This window comes from Sciurus carolinensis, unplaced genomic scaffold (genome assembly GCF_902686445.1).
Source record: "Sciurus carolinensis unplaced genomic scaffold, mSciCar1.2, whole genome shotgun sequence".
NCBI lineage: Eukaryota > Metazoa > Chordata > Mammalia > Rodentia > Sciuridae > Sciurus > Sciurus carolinensis.
The window spans coordinates 741775-750160 of record NW_025920202.1 but is presented as its reverse complement, the minus strand read 5'-3'; the positions used below and the strand labels follow the sequence as shown (position 1 = coordinate 750160).

The window sequence follows — 8386 nt, the reverse complement described above, 5'->3', positions numbered from 1 at the left end:
CATTCTACTGTCATGTATAACTAAATAAAAACAATAAAAATATTTTAAAATACTTTTTTCAACTCTACAAGAGATACTTCTTCTAAATATTTCAAGATAAACAATTCATATTTTTAGTTTACTGAGAAACATCTTTGACGTGCTCTGGAAAACTGATGACAAATTCCAAAATACAGTATTAGAACTTACAGATTAATAGTCTGATTTAATTTTTTTCCTCAATATTTAAAGCAGATCAACATTCCTAGATATACTAGAACCTTTTAAAAATAGTATTTGAATATGCTTTAACAACATCTAAATTACATAATATTTTCTAGTAGCCTTTCATATAGAACAATTAAGGACATTTTATGGGCTTTATTCTTTTCTCTAGGTAATCTTGCAATTGCCATCTGTAAATTATTTTATAAAATGGATTGATAATTGATTCATCACAGGGGTGATGAGAGAATCAAACTGCTGTGATCTGATTGGTAATGTAAGGAACCCCATTTTTTCCCAGTGGATTTGTAATAATTATTTTAATTTTTTGTCCCCTGAAGTTTCCCATACTGCTTAACAGCCACAAGCCAGTGGCAATCTCTGTCTGGACAGAGTTGCTTCTCCAATATTGCTTTCTTTGAGCTCTCAGAAATCCTGAAAACATCTGGCTGCAATTAAGGACTCATTAACTGATCAAGTTTGTTCCCCTGGACTAGTTTACCTGTGTCAAAAGAAGGACATTGTAAAATCCTCTGTCCATTCAGTTTGCATTTTCATAACATGGAGAGTCTACATTTATATTAATGTTTTAAAAACTTTTTTTTTTTTGGCAGTACTGGGGATCGAACTCAGGGCCTTGTGCTTGTGAGGCAAGCACTCTACCAGCTGAGCTATCTCCCCAGCCCTACAAACTTTTTTATATATTCAAGTATGTATGAAAATCTGTGTTACATTAAATAAATTTTAATATTTTTGTTTTTATATGCTCTTAGCTCTTAAGCATTGAACACTTGTCAGTGAAGAAGTTTTCTTAATGTTTTCATTGTAACTAATAAGGATGTGAACACATTTTATCTTTAACACTGCATAAGGTGAACTGTGCATGTATGCACACTATAACCAGTTGTGCCTTCCTTTGCATTCAGTTTTATGTAAATGATTTATATTTTTTAGTATTAAGAGAAAATAATTGGGAAGACAAAAATTTGCATCAAAAACTCTAGTGAAGTTTCATTATTTTTACAAGAAGGCAAAATATGAATGGCATATTCATATCACTTTTTTCTTTAGCTTTCAATTGTATAAGAATTGCCTTAAATCTCTTGTCAATTGCAATTAAATAAATGTGAGTCCAAGTAACATTTTTATGAGTAAACTAAGCCATACTTAAACAGTAAACATTCATAAAAGAAAATGTCCTGAAGAGCTTTTTTAAACTTCGAAGCCACTTAGATATTCATATCTTCTTCTCCCTAACATAAATCTGAAATGAAAAATCACTAGTCCATAGCCTCAGACTGCTATACTTTTTAGGTGAGCATATTCTCATTTCAAAAATTAGCCCTCATTTTTCCTAGAGAAAAATCACATTCACCTTATATATTACTGTATCAATAGGAGATGTTTCTCTAAATACCTGAAAGCATAATTAATATTTAAAAATCTAATATTTGAAAACCCACTGGTGTTGAACTCAAACAACAAAGAAGCAATTTTTTAGACCTTTTGTGAGGATAGTCACAATTTTGATGAATCAAAAAATGTACTGAAGGGCTGGGGAGATAGCTTAGTCAGTAAAGTGCTTGCATTGCAAACACAGTCCCTAGGTTTAATCCCCAGCACCGCCAAAAAAAAAAATGTACTGTAAAACAAATATTGAACTAAGTAATGAAGGCATTGCTTGTGGAAACTAAGAATTATAAACTGCTTTATATTTTACTAAATGATGGTGACAATGGAAGAAACCTGGCAAAAAAATCTTCAGGAATCACATTACTGTAGAAATACCTGCAGATACACCAAAGGACATTCTTTTTTGTAGTGTAGTTGGAATAGTGATAAAAGAATCATTTTATGTTCTATAAAAAAAAAAAGAAAAAATATTAGGCATAATTTCAGTGGCACCAAACCTATACATGAAGCAGAGATGTTCCAAAGTAGATCAATGAAGAGTAAATGCTCATATTGATTAGGTTAACTGTAATCTTTAACTACAAAGTTACAGAAACCTACTTGAAATGTGACTAGATGATCTGAACCAGGCATTAAATTACAGGGATTATGAAAAAGTTAAAAGTGAACTTTATGAAAACATGTTTCTTGAATTTTCAAAAACTAAAATTAGGTTTAGTTAGATATTCAGATTTTAATTGGAATCAAGCTTCTCTCTGTTGTGTGGAGACACAGGCTTTAGGGAAAAAATTTAAACACTCCAGTAAGCTGTAATTGCAAAGTAATGGGACTGGCTCCAAAATTCACAAACAGACCACACTGGTACCCCCTCATAGATTAAGTCTTTACTAAAATAAAGGAGCTGGTTCAGGGCAGTGACAATACTGAAAGTGAAAAGTGTGAGCTAGAAGAGCTGAAAGGGGCCTTTGAGAATGCTTCCCTCCACATGTTTTTAGATCAGGACAGGTTTGCAAAAAACTGAGAGTTGCCTTGGGCCACTGAACTCACTGAAGGTAGAATAGTGATGGGTGATTAAATTCATTTCCCCAAGGCCTACTACTGGTCCAAAACTAAAAATTGTAGGATAAGGACTGGGTTATTAGCTCAGTGGTAGAGCACTTGCTTAGCATGTGTGAGGCATTGGGTTTAGCACCACATATAACCAAATAAGATAGAGGTCCATTAACAACTAAATAAAAAAAAACTGTAGGACAAAAGAACACATTAAAATGCAAGATTCTTATAGAGAAACTAAACTAAGTCAATGTGCAAGAATTTCAACTAAAAAATTTAATATACTTTGAAAACTAAAGGCTGATTGGAAATATTCAAATGACCAGATACATTATTCTTGGTATTTTTTCTCCTCAAAATACTTTAACTGCACTCTAATTCCACTTACTAGAAATGGAAGAATAAAATTTTTGATTGATCAAAATGTTTTATGCAGGGTCAACTGTAGAAATGGAGAATAATGCTCAGAGCACTGACTCATGCCATGTGTGTTCTTAAAATAAGTACTTTAGTCAAAATAGGTTCCAAAGGTCAGCAACCCCCCACATTCTTTTAATGTTTGCTTCATTAATGTTAAAGTGCTATGGCTGAAGTTTTTAAGAAACTATAACCTGAACATGGTCTCTGCGCATGTCTTTCTGTGATGTAAGTATTCATTAACTTTCATATATGTATCATTTGTACTGTGATATTATTTTTGTGAAATAAATACTTTGTGATGAAAGGTGTTTAGAGAAAGGTATGTTGGTTTTCTTCCATACACCTGGAATGACCCAAACTTCCCTTTTTCCATATGGAAACAAGTTTGGAAATGTATCTTGTTACCTACCCTTAAGTTTGGCACTCAAAAAAAGAAAAAAAAAAACTTTAAATACAGCTATATAAAGAAGTAAATATAATTATTGAGATTGAATTTTGGAGCGTGGAATGGGTTTGAAAAATGGTCCCTTGATCTTTTGAATCTTAAATTCTATCAATTGCTCTGTACTGAGAAGGGAGAAGTGATGGATAAGGAAAGAACCCGAACCACTGTTCTTACTTCGGGCTACATTTTTGGTAAAAGAGAATGTGAACTGCCAAGTTTGGTGACATAGGTTACTCTTCTGCCCATTGTCACTTCCAGGATGACCTAGCTCTGGCTTTCATGGGTGAGTTCAAAACCATCTCCATCTGTGTCTGCTACAGAAAGACTGGTGTGTATGTAGGGGAGGAGAGGCAGGAGAAAATAAAGAAAAAATGGAGGCACAGACTGACAGGTTCAGTACCTCGACTGTACCAGAAAGGGTCACAGAGATCTGCTAGCCATACATTTTATAACAAATATTTGAAAATAAATTGTTACAGGTACTAGGCAAATACTCTACCACAGAGCCAAAATGCCCACCCTGTTTGTTGGCTTTTACATTGATAATTTTACTCATCAATTTATAAACAAAAAGTTTTGTTCCACACAAAAATTCATGACCAACACGTGAAATGGTTTATGACACACACACCTGTCCTGGGTAAGAAGAATTTCAAAAACCTAAGTCCTTTTGCAACTGAATCTCTTTCAAATTGAATACTGACATGCCCAAAATGCACAGACAAAAGTCATTAGGTGAAGGTTAACATTATTATAAACATATACAATCCAACTATATAAGAGCATTTAAAAAGTATATAGTGATCCAACATCAACATTTATACTGCACTTGTAAATCTATATAGCCCTGCTCAAAGATTTTGCCTCTTTTTGTCCATTTTCAGGAGGAAATGAAAGGAAGTAATCCCTTTTCAGAACCCTTCCCTAAACTCTGCTTTGAAGCCCTGTGCAGCAGGTGTTTCTCTGAGGAAAAAGACACATACTATTGTTTCAGAACTTACTGGTTTGGGAGACCTCATCAAATGCATTGCCAGGTTTTTATTCTCTCTGTCCTTTATCACTATCTCATGATTGCATAAAGGTATCAGGTCCTCAAACTACCTTCAGATTTTTAGTGAAGAACATGAATCAGGGTAGCTACTACTACCTCAAACTGAAATTTGGTATTAATAATGAAATATAAACTTTTTAAAAAGCACATATAATTCATTTCTCATTTACAATCTCTCAGAAAGTAGACTTACATTTAAAAATATCCTGTTAAGGGCTAATTAAAAAGTCTAAAGGATTTCCTACTCAATTTGCTTGTTGCTGATTGCTATATAAATCTCAATGAATCACTATTGTCTAATAAATGAGAATGGGAAATAAATGAAAGCTTTTCATAGCTCAGTTCTCAAATATTTTTCTAATCTCTCACTTACCTTACTCCATTTTAAAGTAAAATACTGGGCTAATTTTTTAAAAAAAGAATGTCAGAAGTAAAGTTGAAAAGTTACTTACCACATGGGAAATGTATTATTTTAATGGCTCTGATAATACACTGACCCCTTTCATAGGAATCGTAAAGTCAGAGTGACCCCCAGAAAGGAAAATCATCTTTATATATTAAGGTAAGTTTCTTCCACAAGGAAACTATCTTATGTTTCAACTCTGTCTCATTAATCATTATAGAAATCCACTTTTAACAACTGAATTGAAGTTATATTAAGTCAGCAGATGCCATCACAGAACGTATATTTCAAATTAAATAGAGTAAGTGTGATGACCCATACTTAAGTATTATGGGTTTCTTACAGTTTCTTAGAGTGGTGAAAAAATATATATATTAAAATATTTATACAGAAGGTGTTGAGGGCTGTCTTGGACAAGATGGTGCCTGGCAGTGAGCAAAAGGGCACTGGCTACCAAAATAAGAAAGTACCCAAAAAGGCTGCTTGCTTACTAGTTCCTTGGAGACTTATGACGTGTTAACACCAGGGTCAAGGATTGGCTATCTAATATCCTGCTGTGCGTGGACAGTTCGTGATTTATATAGTGTAATGCTGACATTCCTCTGCATGCTCTCCTGTGTGAGAGAAAGCTTTGCTATAATTGGCTGATAAGCTAAGAACTGGGGGAGGAGAAAGGGAGAGGGAAGAAGGGAGATAGTAGCAGAACAAAGGAGGCAGAAAAACAGGGAGGATGCAATAAATCTTGTCAACTAAGATTGGTGGTGTCTCTCCTTTCTCTGCATCTGTTCGCTGGACAGAATAAGAAGGGAAAATTATGATTGATTGAAAAACTGTGCAGTGGGGCTCCTTCCTTTAAGAAATTTTTGATTCTACCTTCAAAAATGACCAATGTTTCAGATTTATAATCAGCAACCATCTCTTTCTAAATCTCTAATCCATCTCATTCCCCAACATTAGACAAATTAATATGAAGGGGAAAAACCTTGAATTTTCTTACTTTCTGGTAAAGCATGTATTCTTGAACCCAGACTTTGAAAGTATGCATTCTTCATGGCCTCTTCTGCTGAAACCCTTTTATTAGATTCAAACTGTAAAAAGCAAAGAACTACTTCATTAACTTTTACTCTCAATTACTGTAAAAGTTTGGGAAAGGACAAATCAGTATTTAGAGAGCTTTTTAAAAATCTTGGTTGTTTAATATGATAACTATTTTCAAGTACTAATTTGGAGTACTCCAGATACACTTGAATTTGAATTGCTATTGAGATTATATAGTATTAATTATATATCGGTTCCACATTTTCAAGATAAGTCTGGATCTTAAGTAAAACTTCAGATTCCTCTATTTTCTGAAGGGATGAAAATTAAAATATTCAACTTTTTCTTTTACTTTTTTTCATGAATCATGAAAATCTGGGGACAATACACTAAGTGTCCTTATATCAGATGTTCTTAGTAACCTATCAATACCCACTGTCCCTTTTCCTTGTTAATAGACAGATAATGAATCAGGCCTGTTTCTAACTTTAGGTTGATTACAACAATTCTGCTCCTAATTCCCAGCCTGTCTTACAATTAATGTGCTGGCCAATGAGACTTGGGAAGAAGCTTTTTCAGTGGTTTCTACTAAAAGCCTTGCTCTCAAAATATAAGGGTAAATGTGGTTGTCACCACACTTATCCTCCCACTTGTTCCTGCTTTGAAGGAAATGTGAGTGGTATCTGGGGCAGCAGCAACCTGAAAGGCATTAATTATAAGGAAAAAAAAGAACATGAGATCAAAAATTTGGAGAACATGGCCTTGATATAGTTGATCAATGCTGGCAGGTGTTCTTGGTCAAAATGAGAGATCCAGATCATTAAGAGAAACTATGTAATAAATATAACATATATTATATTATGTCTTGTATTTATATATACAATAAACATATATATATATATATATATATATATATATATATATATATATAATATGTTTAACTTAAGCATGTTCCTGAAACATTGTGGATACTACTATAAATAATCATTATCAATCTACATTTGAGAAAACTGAGGCTTAATGACATTTAAAAATTATAAAATAAGATGTGACTTACCTGTTGAAATTCTGTTAACGACTCAGTTCCTTCAGGGTCTAACCTATATACAACAATAAAAAGTGTGGCAATTTTAATCTTAGGTGATAGAAACATTTCAGTTAAAACTGTTTCCTAAGGGTTTTTGTTTCCTAAATTTAAGTACCCTAAACAGATACTCTTGTTGAGTTCAAATAAACTCAAAACTATTTAGTCTAAAGAGGTTTATCTTTCATTGCCTTAGGAAGAGACCATAAAATAACATCAATTCACATTTTCAATGTTCATGAAAAATATCAGAGCTGTTGAATTTGAGTCATCATTCTGTCCAAAACCAAGTGTCCTCTATAAGGGAGCTTAATGACTACATCAATTTTCACAGTACTTAAATGAAGGCAAGTGCATAAAAGCATCATTTCCTATCAGATGGGTAAAAACACAGAAAAGAGACCCCAAAATATATCAGTGTGGTTCAAGATAAACAGAGATAAGTCATTCAATAAATTTTTACAGCAGTGGATACTAGAAGGTACCAAGCTTGATTTAAATGTGACATAACTTCATACAACTTTATTAATCAATACCACCAAGTCAATAGTTAATGAAGAAATGTAATTGTAGTTATAAAATTAACATAGCTATGAGTAGTGGAGGTAGGGATTAATTTAATGGGATTATCTCTGGTTGAGAAATCAATAGGGTCTATCTTTCACTGTGTTTTACTGACAAAAGTACCATTACAAGTAGAGAAATATTCTCCCCTGAGTACTCTAAGTAGGTCCTGGGGATCCTGCAAGTCTAGACATTCTCCAGACTCTTAAGTCCTCAGCACTTTGCCATTCTGATACATATCCAGAGGATCCTAAGCACTGACAAGCTTGGAGCTCAGTTCATGGACAATCTGCTTCACATGACTTCAGCCTTCTACACTGATGTGTGTGTGTATAACAAAACAGTAATTATACTACTACTTTGGAGAGACACAAAAATGTCCTGCATACATGGCTATTCTTCCTAAGAATGTCTAGCTGAGAATATCAGGTGTTACACTAATAATAAGAATATCAGCACATACAAATATTTAAAAATATTTCTGATATCAGAAATGTTTTGCTATTACTTCCCTAGTTTGAGAAGAAATGTAAGTACAAGAAGTGTGTTATGTTGTAAGCAATGTGAATTTTTTTATTAAAGTAGACAATGCCCTTAATTTGGTATTTTGGTGACCTAAAATTTTAATGGAAAATAAAGACAAGGGGTTATTCTATGTTACTGCAAATATATGTTACTGCATTCCACAAATCAAAATATTCAGAACAATTT

General features: G+C 33.3%; 1 pseudogene; it reads right to left on the bottom strand.

Annotated features, from left to right (window-relative positions):
* Window positions 1-4151: 4151 nt before the first annotated feature.
* The window catches only part of LOC124974996 (cyclin-dependent kinase 17-like), a 29385-nt pseudogene continuing 25150 nt past the window's right edge, over window positions 4152-8386 (bottom strand).